The sequence below is a fragment of the Palaemon carinicauda genome, chromosome 25 (assembly GCF_036898095.1).
Source record: "Palaemon carinicauda isolate YSFRI2023 chromosome 25, ASM3689809v2, whole genome shotgun sequence".
Taxonomy (NCBI): domain Eukaryota; kingdom Metazoa; phylum Arthropoda; class Malacostraca; order Decapoda; family Palaemonidae; genus Palaemon; species Palaemon carinicauda.
Window position 1 is genome coordinate 1,361,136 of NC_090749.1, and position 22,360 is coordinate 1,383,495.

The following is a 22,360-nucleotide window of genomic DNA, read 5'->3' on the forward strand; positions in this document are numbered from 1 at the left end:
TTCTTTGCGCAGGCTTCCACGCGTAGCCTTCTGCTCGTCAGCGATCATCAGCTCGTCAGCGATCATCAGCTCGCCAGCGATCGTCAGCTCGTCAGCGATCGTCAGCTCGTCAGCGATCATCAGCTCGCCAGCGATCTCCGGATCGCCCACGTGTGTTACAGCTGGCACGCCAACGTTCTCCAACACTTCTGAAGGAACATGGTTCGCCAGCTACTAGCTCAACTGCGGATGCTGATCGCCATCGCGCGACCCTCAACTGCAGATGCTGATCGCCATCGAGCGACCCTCAAGTGCGGATGCTGATCGCCATCGCGCGACCCTCAACTGCGGATGCTGATCGCCATCGCGCGACCCTCAACTGCGGATGCTGATCGCCATCGCGCGACCCTCAACTGCGGATGCTGATCGCCATCGCGCGACCCTCAACTGCGGATGCTGATCGCCATCGCGCGACCCTCAACTGCGGATGCTGATCGCCATCGCGCGACCCTCATTTACCTGCGCATGCTGCTCGCCATCGCACAACCCTGAACGATTGCCCGCTTACGCATGCTGCTCCTCATCGCACCACCCTGAACGATCGCCCTCCTGCAGATGCTGATCACCATCGCACCCTTTCACGCGATCATTCACCTGCGCATGCTGCTCGCCATCGCACAACCCTGAACGATTGCCCGCTTACGCATGCTGCTCCTCATCGCACCACCCTGAACGATCGCCCTCTTGCGGATGCTGATCACCATCGCACCCTTTCACGCGATCATTCACCTGCGCATGCTGCTCGCCATCGCACAACCCTGAACGATTGCCCGCTTACGCATGCTGCTCCTCATCGCACAACCCTGAACGATCGCCCTCTTGCGGATGCTGATCACCATCGCACCCTTTCACGCGATCATTCACCTACGCATGCTGCTCGCCATCGCACAACCCTGCACGATTGCCCGCTTACGCATGCTGCTCCTCATCGCACAACCCTGAACGATCGCCCTCTTGCGGATGCTGATCACCATCGCACCCTTTCACGCGATCATTCACCTGCGCATGCTGCTCGCCATCGCACAACCCTGAACGATTGCCCGCTTACGCATGCTGCTCCTCATCGCACCACCCTGAACGATCGCCCTCCTGCAGATGCTGATCACCATCGCACCCTTTCACGCGATCATTCACCTGCGCATGCTGCTCGCCATCGCACAACCCTGCACGATTGCCCGCTTACGCATGCTGCTCCTCATCGCACAACCCTGAACGCTCGCCCTCTTGCGGATGCTGATCACCATCGCACCCTATCACGCGATCATTCACCTACACATGCTGCTCGCCATCGCTTACCGCCAGCGATCTTCTTCACCTACGCGGCAGCACGATCCCTCGCCGTCACGCCCATTCGCCTGCGCGCCCGCGCGATCGCTCGCCTGCGCGCCCGCGCGATCGCTCGCCTGCGCGCCCGCGCGATCGCTCGCCTGCGCGCCCGCGCGATCGCTCGCCTGCGCGCCCGCGCGATCGCTCGCCTGCGCGCCCGCGCGATCGCTCGCCTGCGCGCCCGCGCGACCGCTCGCCTGTGCGCCCGCGCGACCATTCGCCTTTGCGCGACCGTTCGCCCTCGCGCGACCATAGTTCGCGGCGAATTCCACAGCCGGTGGTAGCAGCAGGGACGCGTGCTCCTAGGCGGCACTCGGGATCTCCTCCATCCAAGCACAGGTTGGTAATGCAGGACGAAGACAGGTCAGTACAGCATTCTTCCCACCTTCTTTTCAGGCAGGAACCGTCGTGTCCTCTCCAAAGGATCGCCCGATCCCTTTCACCTTAGCGAGGATTTCGGACTCTGTGTCCTTGGAGCAGCAGACATGGTTTGATCCGCTGGCACGGGCGTTAATGAGGGTTATGAAACCAGCACTCACCGGTCAGGGTAACAAACCAGCGGCTGTCTCTCCTACGCTGAAGAGAAAGAGAGGAGTGGACTTCGTGGTGACTTCCCCCAGGGCGAAGTTGGTTCCCAAGAGGTCGGTCTCGAGGGTCCCCTCTCCTGCACGAGTACTCTCTCCTTCTCCCGCCCTGGAAGGATTTTTGGCGGGGGGGCTTTCCGTTGAAGATTTCTCCATCGGACAAGGGGTGACTGCTTACCTCTTCCTCTGGGAGCTTACCAGGTTCTTTCCCTCCTCGGTTACGGCCCGAGGTTTGGTTCAAGGAAGCTACAGGAAGATCAAGGGTACTTTCCTCCTCTCGAGCTCAGGCACCTTGGCCTTTCGTCGTTAAGTATCTACTTGCGGACAAGCTCGATGTTGTACCATCTGGACGCACTGACTGAAGGCTTCCTTCGGGTGTCTCATCTGTGGAGGTCAACGACCTCAGACACCCTTCCATCCTTGAGAAGAGTTTTGTCTTTGCCCAAGGACAGAGACTTAAACATCTGCTGTGCGGAGTAAATCGACTTCCGGTTTCACTCCTCCAAGGCGCTTTCTTCCAGACTCTGCAGGGCTCCAGCTCCCTTTTCTTTCAACCACGTCGGCCTAAGTTATCGGCTACGACAACTGGGACAAGGTGTCCAATTGCAGTTTCCTCCTGTCAGGAACAGATGGCACGGGAGACTCCCCCGGGGGGGCATAGTCCTAAAAGGAGTTCACGAACTCTAGGATTGCAGGTTTTTTCGCTGGGAGGATGCTTAAGGTTACTCATCCGAATGACAGCTTCCCGATGCCCATTCCCGCACAATCTCTGTGAGTAGCCAAGGATATCGCGCCTGCCGTCTCTGTCAGCGAATTCAGTGTCTCTGAACCTCTATGCCATAGCATCAGCAGAGTTGCCCGGTTGGGCAGAATGATCCATACCTTAGGCGAAGGTCTTCCTTAGGATCATCGACGGCTTCACCCCCGGCCCCCTCAGTCGATCCTTTCTTGTAAGGAAGGATCTGAGAGGGGATGTCCATAGTCGACCTCTCAGCCCTGATCAAGTTTGTCGAACAAACTTCGGCCAGCGTAGACCAGCAGAATCGATCAGACTGGTAACGAGGCGACAGGACTCCTTTAACCCTGGATCGGAAGGACGGGTACTTTCAGTTTCCATTCCATCCATCTTCCAGGGTGCTCGTCGAATTCAGCCTAAACTGCAAGTATTCCTGCTTATGATGCAGTGTGGCTATCCCGCCGTGGCATAGCAGGTTTGTTTCCCCAGAGAACTCTCCCTGCCTTCCTCTTGGCCGCTCAGGTGCAGACTTCCGCCTCCTCTGCTGTTTGGAGGGCTGGTCAACTCCGGTAGGCTCGGGTTTCGACCTTCTTCAGCGCCGGGAAAAGCTTCCGAATGCTGACCATGAGTGTGGGCTCATGGTATTTTGCTTGGAGCCTTCTCTTCCTCTGCCTCAACATCTGGAGTATCTGGCCATGATATTGAGTCAACCGCCTTACCACGTTGGAAACCCCGCTTCTCGTCCGTCCAGCGAGGTTAAGCAACGTCGGTACTTGGATGGGTGACCACCTGGGGACGCCAGATTCTGTTACCACATCCTCCGAGCCTTCCTTTCGGTTGACTGTGGCAAGACTTGAGGAGAGTCGCAGTACCTGTTCTCAGTCAAGCAGAGTTTTCAGCCCTACCTTGGAACGTTTCCTAGTTCTTCTTTCCTCATTGACCCGTTTATAGTCCGAACGGTCGCCTCAGGATAAGTTCCATGTGGGGCGATCCAAGTTCCGGTGGCTTCAGGCAATGTCTAACCGGACTCCCTGGCCCTATGGGACCAGCGGAACTATTAAACCTGCAATGGGTGTTGACCTATGGAGCCTCTTGATGGTAGTGGATATTCTCGTCCTTTCCCCACATTCTTGATGCGGTTCTCGGACTCGTCAAAGGAAAGGGGGGGGGGGGGCATGTTCCGGTCCAGGCCTATGGTCAAGACCTGAAGGATACCTCTCCATCATTCAGGCAGGCTTAAGGGCCTTAGTCTGGCCCCTCTTCAGATCCTACCGCTCCTGCCAAGTCGCCCCGTTGCGTGTCGACTTCATGCTAACCAGCAGGGGACGCATTTTCACACCTTCACATCTTGCAGTAGAGATACCGGGATGATTGAGATTCTCTCAATTCCACCATCGGCTCTCTCATTCCAGGCAGGGGAATGTTTCTCTCAGACTATTCGAGCAGAGCCTCATAGAGAGAGTGTACCTAGGGGTCTTTGACCTTGGGTAACCAGCAAGTGCTGGTCTGGGGGACCTGATCGCGACAGCTTGGAACCTCAAGCTTCCGCTAGTTTTCCCCCCAGTCTCAGACCCCGAGACTCTGGCAAGATGCATTCCGGTGATGGTGGGACAACTTCGACGCCTGCGTCTTCCCTCCTTTTTGTCTGCGGACAATGGGTCTCAACAAAACCAGGTTGTCTGTCAACCTTTCAATGGGAGAGCTCCACTGGGACTATGCGCAGAACGGTTTCTGGACCCTCTGCTTCCCCTGACGGAACTCCCGGGAGAGCTTCTCCCACGGCGCAGACTACTCAAGCAACCACACTGCGACATCTCTCCCGAACCGGGGCGTCGCTTCGGCTTCATGCCTGGAGACACTACGCTTCCTCCTCTAGAAGAGACAACCCGCTACAGTCGCGGTACGGAGGTCGCGTCATCTGCGATAGTCATCCACAGGTGTCTCCCAGGCAAAGTGAAGAGTCTAAGGTGGTTGGTGCCGTGGGAGATATACCTCTTCCCGTGAGGCCTCTTCTCCAGCAATAACGGTCTTATTGCCTTTCGGCGGGAGGAAACTCCTTTCCGCTCTTGGCAATGAAGCCTGTCGCTCAGCCTTTCCCTGACCTTCAGGCTTAAAGGAATAACTTTTTCCTGCCCGCTGGATCTATCCTCGCTCATGCGAAGCTACGATCGTCCCTGCCCTAGTCGGAGGAAGACCTCCAACTTGGAGCATGGCTCGGACTTTTAGTCCTTTAAGAGATCTTCTCAAGACCCTTTTACGACAGGCCTCGGATTGTATTCCGCCTTGGGTCCTCTGCTCACTCTGGCCACGGCCAGTGTGTAAGCAATCTTCTTGGTCTCTTACTACTCCCCCCCTTTCTAAGGAAGAGGGGAAGGCAACATTCAGGCTCGCTCCTGAGTTGTTGGCTAGACTCAGAATCTGAGGGTCCCGACCCTTCGGTCCGATTCATTCAAGATTTTGAGTCTCCATTCTGTGTCTGATGTCCCAAGACCTTCTCTTTCTTGCCAGTACAGGAATCGAGAGGTTAGCGCTGGGAACAGCTGCAGTTTGGCCTCAGTTGCAGCCGATTTGGGAACACAAGGAGGACATGGGGGGAGAGTCACCAGTATACCTCTTCAGCCCGGACTCAAGGACATTCATCTCGACCTGTCTTCAGACCCTCCCCCGTCACGTCGCCCTACAGCACGATGTTGGATACATCGCAACGTCCCTCGCCTTCGAGTAATACTACTCTGTGACGCAGGTGCTACAAGCTGGAGTCTGGAAGCGTCTGATGACCTTCGCAGCCCGCTTCCTGCAGGGCGTGACCCACAGGAGTCTCGATACGTTTTCTATCGCTCTGTGGTGGCTACACAACAGCTGGTCTAACCTCAGGCTCCTTTTTGGACAGGTAGCAGAAGGTTGAGGGCATTGTTATCAGGTTTTAGTCTGCATGAACGAAAGAAGTATGTCTGGCCCTTACTTCTTTCTTCATCATCCCCTCTACGGGGAAGCAGCATCCTGGTCTCTGCATAGCTGACCTCGAACCTCTGCAGGTAAACCATGCTTCCTTGTGTTCCGAGTATTGAGTCAATACTGTCGCGTCCCCCATACCCTGACGAGGTGGTATTGGGAACGTCCTAACCCAGAGTTCCTTCTGGAACTCCAGGTCAACTGCCTAAGACGGGTCACACTTCTTCCTTCACACACAAGCTTACGTAGGCCACATGGTTCCTTGCGGTGCAAGGAACTTGTGAGGTGCAGGGACTCCTTTTCTCGAGTGCGACTCACTCGGATTCTGAGTCCCCGGGTAAAGCCAAAGCCAGTATGGCTGGGGACTTTCCACCCTTCCTAAGGGATAAGTCACCCTTTGTAAATAGCGTGGTTTGTATTTCGGTTACGGAACAAATGACAAATTCGAAGATAATTTGTATTTTTCCTAACCATACAAACCTTAGCTATTTACACATATTTGCCCGCCAGCCCTGTCCCCCAAGACAAGTCCTACCTCTAAGTGAAAGTGAGTATTCACCTGTGTGTGAGGGGGAGGAGGGGTAGCTAGCTACCACTCCCCTACCCCCCCGCTAACTAGCGCGGGGGTAATACACCCTCGTTAAATTCTAATGGCTCGCCATTTCAGCTACGCTAAAAGTAATAACCCTTTGTAAATAGCTAAGGTTTGTATGGTTAGGAAAAATACAAATTATCTTCGAATTTGTCATATTTACCTGGCCTTAAAACTTATAATTTTCTCTTTCTCTATTACAGGTGTGTCTGATCTTTGAGAACTGTGACTATGGGGGTTTGCCCCAGCATATTGGGCCGCTCTTGCACCATGTTCATGTCTGTAGTGGAAATGGATCCTCACAGACTTTGCCCTGTGTAAAGATGACACTCCTGCTTACTGGGTTCTCCGTGCGATGAGTGTTAGAGGCGTTACAGTAGGGAAAGGAAGAAGTCTATTATTATTATTGTTGTTATAGGAGTTGCAGGCTGGCATGTGTACCCCTGGGATAAGTGTTGAGCTTGCTCAACCAGAGAAACCTTTGCGTTCCTCCACCCTACGAGGTTGGTTGCCCTTCTCACTAGTGCGAGAGGGCTTCCTCGCTTGAGTGGTCTCCCCCTCAAGTCCCTTGTAAGCGAGTTTGTGACTTGTCTCCTTTTTGCTCTTGCTCTCTGAAGCATCCTGGTGATCGTGGCTGCCGACTCTTTGGAGTCTCAACCCCTTCCCCCTATGCCTCCGAGACACAACAAGTCTCTGCAAGTCTAGCGAGTGCTTCATCCTCTGGGGTGTTGCCGCGGGCGTCTATCCCGTCAGGGGCTTGAATTGACATTTACAACCCTGGCGTACCGCAAAAACCATTCAGCAGCCCAAGTTCTTACTGCTTAGATCTAGAAATGGCAGACCACCTTTACTGAAAATTACCCTAAGTACTGTACCCACAGATCACATGATGCTTCTTCTTTGGGTCCAGTAGTTGTTGCTCAATAGATATAGAATTGTCCCTTACTGGGTGTCTAACCTTTTGTCTTATCATTGGTTGTGTTCAGCATAAGTGAGTGAGGGCAAACTGAATAAGTTATTCTTCTCCTTTTTTTCTTCTGGACATCCCTCATTTGGGAGTATCTACATTGAAGAAACACTTATGTTGGTAAGAGATTTTCCATGTGACATTCAATTTTAGATAATTTTGGAAACTATTGAAAGGAAATTACAATATTGCTCTGGTCATGTCATGCTGTGAGGGTAGTGATGCTGTCACTTGCTTTGGGTTGACTTCTTGACTTTGCCTCGCATACGAGCCAGTCCTCTTTTTATCTGGGTTAAGGGTTAGACAGATGCCTGCCTGCTACATGGGACTTAATGTGGAAGACTCCCCATATAGATGACGAAGGTTCGTATTCACGTAGAAACAAACTACAAATCTTAAAGGTAATTTGTATTTTTCCTAGCCATACAAACCTAAGTCTTATATTTTAAATTCCTTGCCTCAAGGCTTGACCATGAAATAAGTGAAGCTGCTTTGCTAACTCAACCACTCCTTCCCACTATGGATGGAATAGCTGTTAACCATACAATGTTACCAGAATCCCACAACTTGTTTCACTCTGGTTGTAACTAAAACACTTATGAGTAAACCCCATACAGTGTAAAGGACTCAGGTTTATATAGAGAGGAAAAATACAAATTATCTATAGAATTTCAAGTATTTCTCAAAAGTTTGCAATAAATGACAACTGAGGAAATTTATTGAGCCATTTTTTCGGTGCAGTGGCTATCTACCCATGGTACAGTAGAACTTCTACTTACGATTGCGTAAACATATAAATTTTCCAACTTACGATGTGAAATTCGATCAAATATTCGACTCAACACCCGAAGTAATTTCCAGCATATGACGTTGTAGTTTCTCTAAGCGTTGCAGTGTCATGGTTAGCCCACTAGACAATAGCATGTCGGGAGGGACACCAGTTAGCGTCGCGTGGGTCAGTTCAGAGTTCTCCTTTGCATTGTGTGGTTCTCCCGTGTTCGGATCGTAATTAACAGTGCTTAATACCTTCCTTTTTAAACACAAGACTTACCTGGTGGTTATATATATAGCTTACGTCCCTGACGTCACGGCAGAAAAATTCAAAACTCGCGCCAATCGTCGATGGGATAGCCAGGTGTGCTACCCATGCGCCCCTGGCGAGGTACCCGGAAACCATTCCCTCGGTGTTCATATCTTCCCTGCCGGCGCTAGCGGTAACATTGGTTGGATATTCTCCTCGTGTTTTGACTGATTATTGCTATCCCTTTGGTGAAGTACAATAAATCTGGTTTATGACTCTCGATTGATTTTTCGTTTGGATACTCTAGTTATATGTTTGGATATTGATTTTTTGACCCTTGCTTGTATTTGATCTCTCTGTCAAAGTTCGAAATGGTTACCCCCTCTAGTGGTTTAAGGGTGTGTGCTAGTGGGTGTAAGACGCATTTATCAAAGGCCTCCATTGATCTTCATTCAATATGCATTAAATGTAGGGGTAAACTTTGTAAACTTGATGATAGGTGTGACGAATGCCTTATTTTGTCTGATCATGAGTGGCTTAATTTCGACCGTTATATTCGTAAGTTAGCTAAAGATAAGGTAAGACGTTGTTCTTTTCTTTCTTCTAAAGATTCCTCTTCATATGTCACTGTTCCTATTCCTTCTCCTGTAGTGGTAGTTTCAGATCCCGCTACGAGTACCATGAATGAACCAACACTTAAAGATATGATATTGGCTATCCAGGCGTTGGGTACGAAGGTAGAGTGTATCGCTGCGGATAGAACGCAGTTAATGGCTGATGTTAAACAGCTAAAAAAAGAAAGTGTTAAAGGTACAGTGAGTGTTATTAGTGCTGTGGAGGGTACGCCTGCTCAGGCTTGTCGTTCTCCTAGTCCTGGACCTCTTCCAAGCTCCCCAACCCCTGGGAGAAGGAATGTCGAAAGACGAAAGGAAACGAGAGGCATTACTTACCGAGCAGATGTTCCCTCGAGCGTTCGTGATCTTTCCCAGGATGTTTGCTCTTACCGTAGAAAAGGCGAAGTTAAAAAGTTTGGCTCATCATAGGAGGATGATTTACCTAAAAGAGGTTGGAGTCAAACTTCTAGACCTCTTAAGAGGAAAATTTACCTATGTCCTTCCAGGACATCACAATCAGGCTGTAGTCATTGGAACAGTCCTGAACGCTTTTCGTCTGAAGGAAGCTCGCCTTCTAAGCGGCCTGCTAGGACATTAGTTGAAAATAGTCCTACTGTTGAGCAATTATCCGACCTGGCCGTAATATCCTTTCATGTTCCTTCGCCTCCTTCAGGTTGGATCTCACCCGCTGTTCGCTCTAAGCGGTCTTTGAGCGGTGGAGAGGAAGAACTTACGGTTAGTGTTTCGCAAGACTCTAATTTTATGATGTTGCAAGAATTCAGCAGAAACTTTCATCTTTTATGAAAGGCTACCAACCTACTGAATCCTCCTTTCTTAACACTAAGCGGCGCAAGGCGGACCGTCGGGGAATGCTTGGTGATAAAGTTTCTAGACGCGTTGAGTGTACGACTACGCATAGAGATGATAGGGAAAGTAAACGTTCTTCATGAAAGGCTGATCTCTCGGGCTTTCAGGAAGTCGAGCGTTCTCCTAATCGAGCTGCTTTTTATGCGCTTAGCAGTAATTGTGATCGTTTCGCTGAAAGCGCTTTTAAGCGTTCAGCCAGGCGTTATGTCGAGCTTGCTCTTGAGCGTCCTCCCATCGAGCGTTCAACAGAACGCGAGCGTCTTCCACGACGTGACGTAGAGCCTGACCTCATCGAGCGTTCAGATCGCAAGCGTCCTCCCATCGAGTGTTCAGCTGAACGTGAGCGTCCTCCAGAGCGTGACATAGAGCGTGACCTCAACGAGTGTTCAGAGCACAAGTGTCCTCCCATCGAGCGTTCAGCTGAACGCGAGCGTGATGCCAGGCGTCCTCTCATTGAGCATTCATTGGAACGCAAGCGTTCTTACATCGACCGCCCTCTTGTATGCGATGCAGAACAACAAACATCTAGACAGGACTTTGATCTTAATGCACCGGTTTTTAACTCTGATCGCGCGGATCGAGAGCGTTCTGAGGAGCAGCGAGACTTGTTATCAGAGGAAGAAGTTGATGTTCCTCTTTCACCTTCCAAACCCTTTGAGGAGTTTTCTGAGGATGAGGACTCTAAATCTTTTTGTCATTCAGTAGACTTGAAGAAGCTGATGAAGATTTTTCATGTTGAGTTTCCAGAGTCTTTTATTCCTGTGGCTCCACGATCGCCTCCATCAGAATTTACTCTAGGGAAACCTAAGAAAAAATCTCTGTTCACTAAAATGGTGCTCTCTCGTTCATCTGAAAGAGCACTTAAATTAATGGGAGACTGGATGGGTGCCAAGAAAGAGCAAGGGAAAGCGGCTTCTGCATTTCCCCCTACTAGGTTGGCTTCTAGATCTAGTGTTTGGTACGATACGGGAGAGGTTCTCGGCTTGGGAGTTCCTGCCTCTGCCCAAGGAGATTTCTCAAGCCTGGTAGACGCTCCTCGTAGATCGGCCATGAGGAAGACTAAGGTGTTTTGGTCTACTTCCGAATTAGACCATTTACTCAAAGGTGTTTTCAGAGCATTTGAGGTATTTAATTTCCTTGATTGGACTCTGGGGGCCTTGGGCAAAAAGATGACTACACTCAAGGAAGGAGACTCTTCGAACCTAATCCACATCATGTCATGCATGGATAAGGCGTTGCGAGACGGGGCTAATGAGTTAGCTGCTATTTTTACAGCTGTCTGTGGGAGTTTCATCCTTTCAGAAATCAGAATTATTGTATTATATTCTCTACTGTCGTCATCTCTGTTCCCACAGGACCTTATTAGGAAGATTTCTTCTTTTGCTAACGCAGAAGGCCATTCAAGACCTGGTCTCGAAGACAGCAAGGAAAGTGTTGCCACCTTCTTTCATTAGCCACAAACCTAAAGAGGTTGCTCCTTTTCAAAAGTTTTCCCAGCCCTTTCGAGGAAGACTTTCCGTTAGAGGTAACTTCAGATCAGATGGAAGGGGGACTAAGAAAAGAGGAGCAAGAACAGGGCGAAGCAGAATCTGACTGCTTTCGCCTTCAGGCAGTAGGAGCCAGACTAAACATCTACTGGCAGGTGTGGGAGAAGAGGGGTGCAGATCCTTGGTCAGTCCAACTTCTAAGGAAGGGCGACAGGATCCCTTTAATAAATCAACCCCCTCTAAGGTTAACTCCTGTGGATCTCTCCCAAGTACAGGGAGGAATTAAAGAGACACGCATTACAGCTTCAAGTGTCTCTCATGTTGGAGAAGGGAGCTGTAGAGAAAGTACAGGACTGGAAGTCACCAGGCTTTTACAACCACCTTTTCCTAGTTCCCAAGAACTCAAAGGGATGGGGTCCAGTTCTGGACGTAAGTGCTCTCAACAACTTTATCCAGACAACAAAGTTCTCAATGGAGACGACGAAGTCGGTGCTTGCAGCGGTAACGAAGGGCGACTGGATGGTATCACTGGACCTTCAGGATGCTTATTTCCACATCCCGATTCATCCAAAATTCAAGCACTTTCTGAGATTCGTTTTCCGAGGAGAAGTCTTTCAATTTCGACCCCTGTGTTTCGGCCTCAACACCGCCCCACAGGTCTTTACGAGACTTATGCTCAATGTAGCAAGGATGCTCCACTCAAGAGGCATCAGAGCCTCCCTGTACCTGGACGATTGGCTTTTAAGACCCCGCTCTCAAGATCGCAGACTGAAGGATCTTCAGACAACTTTGAAGTTGACGGAAGAATTGGGTCTTCTAGTCAACAAAGACAAATCTTCACTGATACCTTCTCAAGAGATTATATATTTAGGAGTGATGAATCGGAGCCAGGTTTTTCGGGCTTTTCCGTCTCCCTTAAGGACGGAGCAAGAACTTTAGAAGATACGTGCGTTTCTATGAGAGCAGTGGTGTTCTGCGAGGAGGTGGATGAGTCTGTTGGGAACTCTCTCCTCTTTGGAAGAGTTCATCTCTCTGGGAAAGCTGAACCTTCGACCATTCCAATTTCACCTCAACTCTTGCTGGAACAAGGAGAAGAATTTGGAGAAGGTGTGTGTTCCGATCACGAAGTCAATGAGACGTTGCCTTCAATGGTGGAACGACCCGATCAAGTTTCAGGAAGGTTGCTCATTAGAACTGAAGAGCCCAGACCTAGTGTTGTGTTCGGACGCCTCGGACTCGGGGTGGGGGGCAACACTGGGCAATGTGGAAGCATCAGGGGTGTGGATGGAGATTAAGAAGTCTTTCCACATAAATCAAAAGGAGCTGCCTGCAGTTCTTTTGGCCCTGAAGAGCTTCGAAGGGTCAGTATGAAACAAAGTGATTCAAGTCAATGCAGACAACACCACGGCATTGGCCTACATTGCCAAACAAGGAGGAACACACTCTATTTCCCTTTGAGAGATGTCGAGAGAGCTGCTCATTTGGGCAAAGGAAAGACATGTGACCTTACTTAAAAGGTTCATCCAGGGGGAAAGGAATGTTTTGGCAGACGGTCTCAGCAGGAAAGGACAAGTCCTATCCACGGAATGGACTCTACACCTAGAGGTGTGCAAGAGTCTGTGGAAACTTTGGGGTCACCCTTGTATAGATCTTTTCGCGACTGCAAAGACCAAGAGACGAGACATATTGCCACCCTGTGCCAGATCTCGAGGCAGTACATACAGACGCGTTCCTGCTAGATTGGAAAAATCTAAATGTGTACGCTTTTCCTCCGTTCAAGATCCTGTACAAAGTTTTTCAAAAGTTTGTGACAAGCAAAGGGGCCAGAATGACCTTGATAGCCCCCCTCTGGCCCTCAAGAGAATGGTTCACAGAGGTACTGGAATGGATGGTGGATACTCCCAGAAGCCTCCCTTTATGAGTAGATTTACTCAGACAGCCCCACTTGGTAAGACACCATCAAAATCTCCAAAGTCTTTGACTAACTGCCTTCAGACTATCGAAAGACTCACAAGAGCTAGAGGCTTTTTGAAGGAGGCAGCTAGGGCAATTGCAAGGGCTAGGAGGTCTTCAACCATCAGTCTATCTATCCAAGTGGGAAGTTTTCAGGGAATGGTGCAGGGTCAACTCTGTTTCCTCTTCTAGTACCTCTGTAGCTCAGATTGCTGATTTTCTTTTACTCCTGAAAAAGAAACGAAGTTTCTCTACGTCAACTATCAAAGGATACAGGAGTATGTTGATGACTGTGTTCAGGCATAGGAACCTGGATCTTTCAAATAATAAGGATCTACAAGAACTAATTAAATCCTATGAGACAACAAAACAACAACACCAGCATTCACCAGCTTGGAATCTGGATGTTGTGTTAAAATTTCTGATGAGTGACAGGTTTGAACCCTTGCACTCTACATCTATGAAGGACCTCACAATGAAAACCCTTTTCTTAGTTAGTCTGGCAACAGCCAAGAGGGTTAATGAAGTCCATGCTTTTAGTAGAAATGTGGCTTTTCAGAACGGTAAAGTGATCTGCTCATTACAATTGGGTTTTCTCGCTAAGAACGAGCGCCCTTCCCAACCTTGGCCTAAGGCCTTTCAGATTTCACACCTGGTAGACGTGGTTGGAAACGAGCTAGAGAGAGAGTTTTATGTCCAGTAAGGGCCCTCAAGTTTTATTTAGACTGAACAAAGACTTCAAGAGGCAAGTCGGAAGCACTGTGGTGCTCGGTGAAGAAACCTTCCTTGCCAATGTCCAAGAATGCTCTATCTTACTTTATTAGACTTCTAATTAAAGAGGCTCATTCTCACTGCAGTGAGACAGACTTTAGACTTTTGAAAGTAAAGACTCACGAAGTAAGAGCAGTGGCAACTTCAGTGGCATCCAAGCAAAATCGTTCCTTGTAAAGCATTATGGACACAACCTTCTGGAGAAGCAAATCTGTGTTCGCCTCACAGTATTTGAAAAATGTTCAGACTCTATATGGTGACCGATATACTCTGGGAACGTTTGTAGCAGCGGGTACAGTAGTGGGAGGAAGATCCGCCACTACTTTCCCATAATCCTAATACCTTTTCTTTCTCTTGGAACTTTTATTTCGTGATTTTATGGTTGTCTTGTGGAGATTGCGACAGTCTTCCGCAATCATTGATTTTTCAGGTGGTCTTTTTTGCTCCTTGAGAGCGCCCCGGAATGGGTATTAGAGGAGGCTCTGTCACAAAGAGGTGTGATCACCGGTTGGCAGCTCCTAGGGATCTTCAGCCCCCTGAGAGGACCGCTGGATCTCATAAGGAAAGCAGACATAATGGCAGAGTATCATTAAAGTCAGCTTCCTTATCAGGTACGAAACCCTTAAGTTTGTTTTGTATTTTAGAAACTCTTAAGCAGAATTCCATCTATTTTGGCTGTCTCTAACCTTCCACCAAAGGTGTTAATCAGTTATATATATAACCACCAGGTAAGTCTTGTGTTTAAAAATTTTATTTTCATTATAAAATAAATTTTTGAACATACTTGGTGGTTATATATAATTAAAATCCCCCTCTCCTCCCCTCTAGAGACTAGAGGCATGGAAGAATGAATACCGAGGGAATGGTTTCCGGGTACCTCGCCAGGGGCGCATGGGTAGCTCACCTGTCTATCCAATCGGCGATTGGCGCGAGTTTTGAATTTTTCTGCCGTGACATCAGGGATGTAAGCTATATATATAACCACCAGGTAAGTATGTTCAAAAATTTATTTTATAATGAAAATAACATTTTTCACATTTCCTTCTTCATTTTATCATCGTGGGTCCCAAGAAGGCTAGTGTGAGTGATCGTAGTGGTGAAAAAGGAAAATGGTAATGCTTTCCTTGAATTAAAACAAGAAATCATAGAAGAACATGGGCGCGATGTGCATGTGAGTGATCTGTCTAAACAATAGGGCCGGAACATATCTACGATCTTGACGATCATTAAGCAAAAGGAATTCATCAAAGCAGTCAAACCTTCCAAGGGGATTACCATCATCTCTAAACGTTGCAGCCCTACCCTGGAAGAGATGGAACGCTTTTTGCTTATATGGAGAAAGGACAAGGAGATTGCTGGCGATACGATCACTGAAATGATCATATGCGAGAAGGCCAGCGCCATCTATTGCTACGTGAAGTCAACAGGCTCTGGGGGTGATGCGGGGGAGAATTCAACTGATTCTACCACAGGGGAATTCAAGGCATCCTGTGGTTGGTTCGAGAAATTCAGGAAAAGGACCGGGATTCATTCAATTGTACGGTATGGGGAGGCCTCAAGTTCAGACATCAAGGCTGCCGACGAATTTGTCAAGTAATTTGAAAAGATCTTGAAAGAAGAAGGCAACGTAGCGCAACAAGTGTTCAACTGTGATTTATTTTTTTTACATCTCTCTTTTATAATGCATTTGTTTTATTGCTATGTGTAATTATCTGCAGTATTTATTAAGGAGTTATTGTAGGTTTTTGGGCTGGAGAACGAATTAAACGAATTACAGTGTATACTGTACTTATGGGAATATTTGATTCAACGTACGACTGTTTTAACATACTAAGTAGGTCCCGAAATGAAATAAATTCGTAAGAAGAGGTTCTACTGTTTATCAGTCAAAGTGGTAATGCTCCTTTCAATGCCTCTGAAAGACTTTGTTCGGTATCGGTGGTAAATGGCTATTGCTCAGCCTTGAGCCTCGTCTTCAAGCTGAATAAAGTTGATATTTCCTCCTCAACAGAGTTATCTCTCTTCATACAGAACTTTTAGCACACATGCCTTCGGTTAGAGGTCAGACCACCCACTTGGAATGTAGTCAAGGTCCAAAGTTAATTGAAAGGAGCTTCATACAAACCTCTTTGTCAAGCATCAGATTGAGACTAGACCCTGAAGACGGTCTTCCTTCTAGCCCTGGCCTCTACCCAAGATAGTCAGTGAGCTACACATGGTCTCTCTTATGATGCCACCCATTCAAGGGGATGGAGGCAAGTGACACTCAGTTTCATCCCTGAGTTTGTAGCTAAGACTTAAAATCCGGCTGTAACTGATCCTAGATTCTGGCCTTTTCAGATTGAGAATTTCTGGTCTGTAATAGATGATTCTGATGAGCTGTTACTCTGCCCTGTAAGAGATCCCCCCACAAATCAGCAGGCTCTTCATAAGCACGGGGAGAAACAAGGGGAAGATCACAATGAACTTGATATCTTCCTGGATCAGGCAGGTTCATTAAATGAGAGGGTCATTCAATCAGATCACTCTCATTCTGGCCACCGTCCCCATGCCCCTACTGTCAGGGGTGTCAGCACATCCCTGGCAGGTGTGTGGAAATGACATACTATGTTCACTGCCCACTACCTGCAAGACATAACCCACAGGAACATAGACACATTTATCTTAGGTCCTGTGGTGTATGCAAAATGTGGCCAATTAATACCTCAGCTCCCTTTTAGGACAAGTTGCAGATGGTCGTGGGGAGATGTTACCTGCGAGTAAATGTAGAATGAATTTGTGAGTGACTGGACACTTCCTGTTTCATTCTCCCCTCTCTTTGGGGCTCAGCATCCGAGGATCTCTGCAAGCTGACCTCTCTCTCTAGCTGCAGGTGGGTACCATGCCCTTTGTACAATCTCATATATGTTTATATATTTGTTATCTCCCCATTCTCCAAGCAAGGCTGAGTTGGGCAATGTCTAAGTTAAGTTAGGAGCTTAGTTCCAATTTTATGCGTACCTGGTCCAGTTACATAGCTAAATTCTATGCTAGCACCGATTGCCCAGGCCATCATCCTAGAAGGATCACGAGGTGTCAGGGTGTCCTCTGAACACTACGGGACAGTGTCCAGCCAATTGGTTTGAGGACTTCCACCCACCATTGGGTGAGTCTCCTATGTAAAGAGAGTATGGTTTGTCTATAGTGCGAGAACAAATGACAAATTTGGAAATAACTTGTATTTTTCCAAATTAGAGAAACCTGGAGTTCTTTAGACATACTGGTCCCACCATCATCTTTCCCCAAGAAGTCTTGCCACAATGGCAAAGTGACGTACTGTTACTAGTGCAGGTGTTAGCCGGGTGGCCGGTCTATCCCCTTGCTCCTCCCAGTTAGCGGTGGGTAGTTACACTTCACTTATAAGTCTTATGGTTAGTTTTAGTTGTTGCTGAAGTATAACACCACTGTAAAGAGCTGAAGGTTTGTATGTTGCACTGGAAGAAATACAAATTATATCTGTAAGTTGCACGTACCAACTCAACCACCTTGCAAGATCTAGGTCAAGGTCAAGGTGAGGATTACTCTGCTTGGCAACTGGGCGGAGACTACCAGTAACTATAACAACCCTCTTAAAAGTTTAACGGTTGTTCAAGGTATGCTAGAATCATGCTCCTATTAAAGGACTCTTATTTTGTATAATTAGAAAAAATACAAATTACGGTATCTTTAAAATGTGCGATATTTTCCAGTAAGACATAAACCCATAAAACCTGAGTCAATCATTGCAAGAATCTATTCCAAGATATTGTTTAGCAGTAAGTCATTTCTATTGAGTGACCAATCAGTCATCATTGTAGTAGAAGCTTTTAGTTTCAATTCCAATTGAACAAGTCATCAATATCAATGTAATGTTTATGATTCATTGTATACAATCTGTAATGATTTGTTTCTCTTCTAGGTAATGAATGGAACCTGTCATTATGAAAGAGTGATGTGATTTCTTTATACTAAGAAGATACCCAAAAGGAACAGTATATATCCAAAGATATCCCTGAGACTGGCTTAGAAATCCCACTGGGCAAATACCGTGAGTAGCATTGTAAGTGTGTGTAGATGACTGATAGATTAAAGATTAGCTTATGTTACAGGAAATTTCAGATCAATACTGTATTCATACAATGGAAAAACCAAACCCTTACATAACATTATACTTTTGATTTCAATTAGGCAATTTGATACGTACTAGGGGAAGAGAATAGTTCTTTGTTCCGTAGCTGTAATATAAACATATGCTATTTATTAGATGTAATACTTTAGGCGAAGCTGAAATGATGAGCCATTAAAATTTAGCGAGGGTTAACTACTCATCCCGCTAGTTAGCGAGGGTTAACTACCCATCCCTCTAGTTAGCGATGGTTAACTACCCATCCCTCTAGTTAGCGAGGTGTAAGGGGAATTAGCTAGCTACCCCTCCCGCTAGTTAGCGAGGGGTAAGGGAAATTAGCTAGCTGCCCCTCCCGCATGCGCACCTGTGACTGAGCTGTTTGATTTTGGCTCGGATGGTGAACGGTCGTTGCCGCTCTTCATCCTCGCAATCTTTGGCCTGACATTTACTTTACTTACTTTACTTTGATGGCTGCTTTTCCGGTCCCATACACCAAAGGAACCCCACTCTCTGCAGGACCCACACTGTCGTTTTACCTTGTTCGGTCAGAGTATTTAACATGTCATATCATATATTGTTCATTTACTGTTAAATCGTCACTGTCAAAAGACTCATGGAATAAGAAAGTCTTATGTTTCCTCTTGAAAGCCTTAATATCTTCAATCATTCGAATGTTTCGTGGGAGCTTATTATATAGTCTCGGGGCTGTATAATTAAAGGCTCTGGAGCCTAAAGTAGACATATTTCTAGGTTCCAACAGTTTGAAGCCATTTGTAACTATGCTTTTTGCTTTTTCTTTTCAGTGTTTGTGTGTGGGTTGACTTCTGCCGGATATCATGGGTACCTACCCTGGTCTTGAGGGCCTCACCTGCGGTACTTTTATGTCTGCCGAGGATACTGATTCTCACAACCTTTGCCCTACCTGCAGAGGTCAACTGTGTGAAGTGTCAAATAAGTGTATTAAGTGTCGGGAGTGGTCTGCCTCCCAGTGGGAAAGGTTTGGCCGACAGTGGAAGAAGTCTAAGCGGGACTCTTCTCCTTCAAAGGTTTCTTCGAAGCAGAAGAAACCCAAGGCTCCCTGTTCTGCTTCCCGACCTTCCTCCGAAGCTCCTGCTCATTCAGCCTCCTCTGGGGGACCGTTGGGTAGTAGCACAGGCTGCTTAACTCCTGGACAACCTCGATCCTCGAGAGACAGTGTTGCTTCCCCTAGCTAAACAGCCCCGCCTCTCCCCCTTTTGGGGTTACTGGGTCTGCCCTCCAAGGAGCTACTTCGCCATGATGCTAGCGCGCAGCGTTCGTCAACTTCAGAGTTGGATCCTCTGGCCTTTGTTGACGTCGTGGTATCAGAGGTGTCATCTGCTGCCCGGCCTGCTGACGTTTCTGCATCTTCTGCCTCTTTCGCCGTTGCCTAAGACTGCGCTTCCCCCCCTGCTGAACACCCTTCAAGGGGGGAGCAAAGTCCTTGGCATGGGTCCAGCGAATGTTTCTCTCTCCCAAGGGAGTTCACTTATAAAGACTCCTCTTCGGAGGACTGCTGCTGACGGTCAGCTTGCTGATCCCCTGGCCCCTAGAGGGTATCACTATGTTCGTCCTTCCCAATGTGCTCCCCCTCCTTTCAGCCTTAGAGGGGCTCCTTCACCAGCGCCTCTTTGGCTTGTCAGCCTCGTCCTTGCAGCCTTCCTCGGAGGAGGAGCCTTCTCGTCCAACATTGCCCGATTCCTGACCTACGTCTGCCTCAGGACATTCTCCTGACAACGCAGCTGCAAGTTCTCAAACCTCGGTTCAGGACTCATCGTCTAAGGATCCCCCTTGGAGGATGTTCCTTCTTCTGAAGGACTCATCCTTCCTCCAGACCGTCAGGTAGCTGCTCGCCAACCCTTGAGTCACCGACTTCCTGCATGTCCATCTGCTGCTCACTCTCCTGGTTTCGAACTTCTTACCGCTCGTCATTCACCGACTTGTGATCTTGATTGCGCACCAATTGCCTGCGTGTCAATCACCTGTGTGTGTTTCACCTGCTTGTCAGCAGTCGCCTAAGCGTTCGCTGTGTCAGCGTTCGTCAACAGATCATTGGGCAGTGCATCGCTCGTCATTCACCGACTTGTGATCTTGATTGCGCACCAATTGCCTGCGTGTCAATCACCTGTGTGGGTTTCACCTGCTTGTCAGCAGTCGCCTAAGCGTTCGCTGTGTCAGCGTTCGTCAACAGATCATTGGGCAGTGCATCGTCATTGTCATCCTATGCGCCAATCGCCTCCTACGCGTCAGCGTTCTCTGTGCGCCGACTCGTCAATGCTCTCGTGAGGGACCAGTCCCAGTCTCCTCACAACCACCTTTTGAAGAAGACTCCCCTCGTGACGAGAGCACCACGCCTCCGGAAGCAACCAGGAAGGCCAGACAGTACAGTCCTTCCATGCTGGGAGCTCATCTTCAATGAAAGGAGTTGAAAGACTCCAAAACGTTGCTTAAATCTTCTTCGAAGACCTCCAGACCCTCAGGAACAGTGAGCTACCCTAGAGACGACCGCGACCCACCCAGAGACGAACTTTAGGTGGTGGATGAAGGAGACTTCGCTGCCACTCCCACTTCAGAGGGGGAACTGAAGGAGTCAGAACATGCCTTCTGGCAGGCACTGGCACTGATGAGGGTTCTCAATGGGTTTTCAGACATAGAAATACTCCCCCAGGAGGGCAAAAATACAGTCTTAGACCGTGTCTTCGGCACTCAAAAACCCACAAAGTCCAGTGAAGCGTTGCCCTGGTCTCAGGGGCTTAAGAGTGCCTGGATTAAGATTGCCGCACAGCTCTCTGAGTTCTCCTCCTCCTTTTGTTCGGGCTCCTCCGCCAAGCTTCTCCCACTTCTCGCTTTCAGCAAAGGAGTTATTACGAGGTCTTGGACGAGCTTTAACCACCTCTTCCACTCCACTGTTCTCTGGAGGAGCTGACTAATGGGGTCTCCCTAGAGAGACTCCAGTCGTCAAGTCCCATTTTCCGCGACAGAGATCCTCTATCAAGAGAATGTCGCGAAGTATGCCATACAGGCTACTTCATGGCTAGATCCAAGGTTGGGGTCCTTGGGAATCCAAGTAATGACTGAGGAATTCTCCAAGGAAAGTACCAGGAAAATGATGGAAACCTTCCTCCTCTTGGGTACCCGTACCATCGGGTTTTTGGCCCAGCAAGTATCGAACTTGTGGGCCAACACCATCCTCAAGCGTAAGGACTTGGTATCCGAGTGATTCCATCAAGAGGTCCCTAACGCTGAGATCGTGAGGCTCATGAACTCCTCTCTCGAAGCTTCCTCGTTGTTCGAGCCTAGGGATATTGAGCAGGCAGCAGAGAGGTGGAAGTCCCACCAAGACTCCCTCCTTCATAGGGCCCTGATATCCTGGCCCTACAGACCACCCGCTTCTCCGCAGCCTGGGCAGCTCAAAATCTATACGAACAAGACAGCAGTGAAGAAAGTGGTGTCTAAAAAGCCCTTTCCTACCATAGACAAGAAAGGCTCAAAGTCCTCTAGGGGAGGAAAATATCCTAGAGGGAGTAGCCGCAAATGCTAGGATAGGCACTCCCCCTGCTTATCCACCAGTAGGGGGGTGCCTTCAAAGTTGCCGGAACAGGTGGAAGCAACTTGGGGCCAATCCTTGGACAATCTCTGTGATTTGTTTGGGGTATCTCGTGGCGTTTGTCATCTCTTCCTCCCCTGATCAGGGATCCAGTATCGATAGACTCCTTTGCGATGGGATCAGCAAAAGGGCTATCCCTTCAGGCAGAAGTCCAGCCATGAGACCAGTCATCGACCTCTCAGCTCTGAACAAGTTTGTCAAACAGACTTCGTTCAACATGGAGATGGCAGACACGGTCAGACAAGCGGTAAGACCACAGGATTTCATGTGCACCCTGGACCTAAAGGATGCGTACTTCAAGATCCCAGTCCATCCATCTTTAAGGAAGTACCTAAGATTCAGTCTAGACAACAGGAAATACCAATTCGGAGTACTGTGCTTCGGTACCCCAAGTCTTCACCAGAGTGTTTGCCTTAGTGTCCTCTTGGGCTCACAGGATCGGCATCCATCTCCTCCATTATCTGGACGACTGGTTGATCCTAGCAGATTAGGTGACAACCCTTCTTCATCACCTAGACAAACTTGTGAGGCTTTGCCAAGATCTTGGGAAAATCTACCGAAAATCAGGTTATGCATTACCCTCCTACCTTCCCATAGCCAGACATAGGTGGTCTATCCTCAAGTAGACTCTGCCTTCAACCTGGACAGCTCCTTCCTAACTTTCCAATTGTACGTCTTAGTT

The 22,360-nt window shown here is 48.4% G+C and overlaps 2 protein-coding genes across 6 annotated transcripts in view; both read left to right on the plus strand.

The window, feature by feature from the left end:
- The window catches only part of LOC137618635 (zinc finger protein 107-like), a 599,534-nt gene that overhangs the window by 558,070 nt on the left and 19,104 nt on the right, over positions 1-22,360 (plus strand). The window lies entirely within an intron of this gene.
- The window catches only part of LOC137618632 (zinc finger protein 271-like), a 163,872-nt gene that overhangs the window by 42,834 nt on the left and 98,678 nt on the right, over positions 1-22,360 (plus strand). For 3 of the 5 annotated variants that reach the window (XM_068348750.1, XM_068348755.1, XM_068348754.1), the window contains one exon: positions 17,847-17,975. The exons of 1 other annotated variant lie outside the window; for it this stretch is intronic. The gene's annotated coding sequence lies outside the window, so the exon portion shown is untranslated. Of the gene's footprint in view, positions 1-17,846; positions 17,988-22,360 lie in introns of all 5 variants that reach the window. One more of the 5 variants, XM_068348751.1, reaches the window with a different exon arrangement.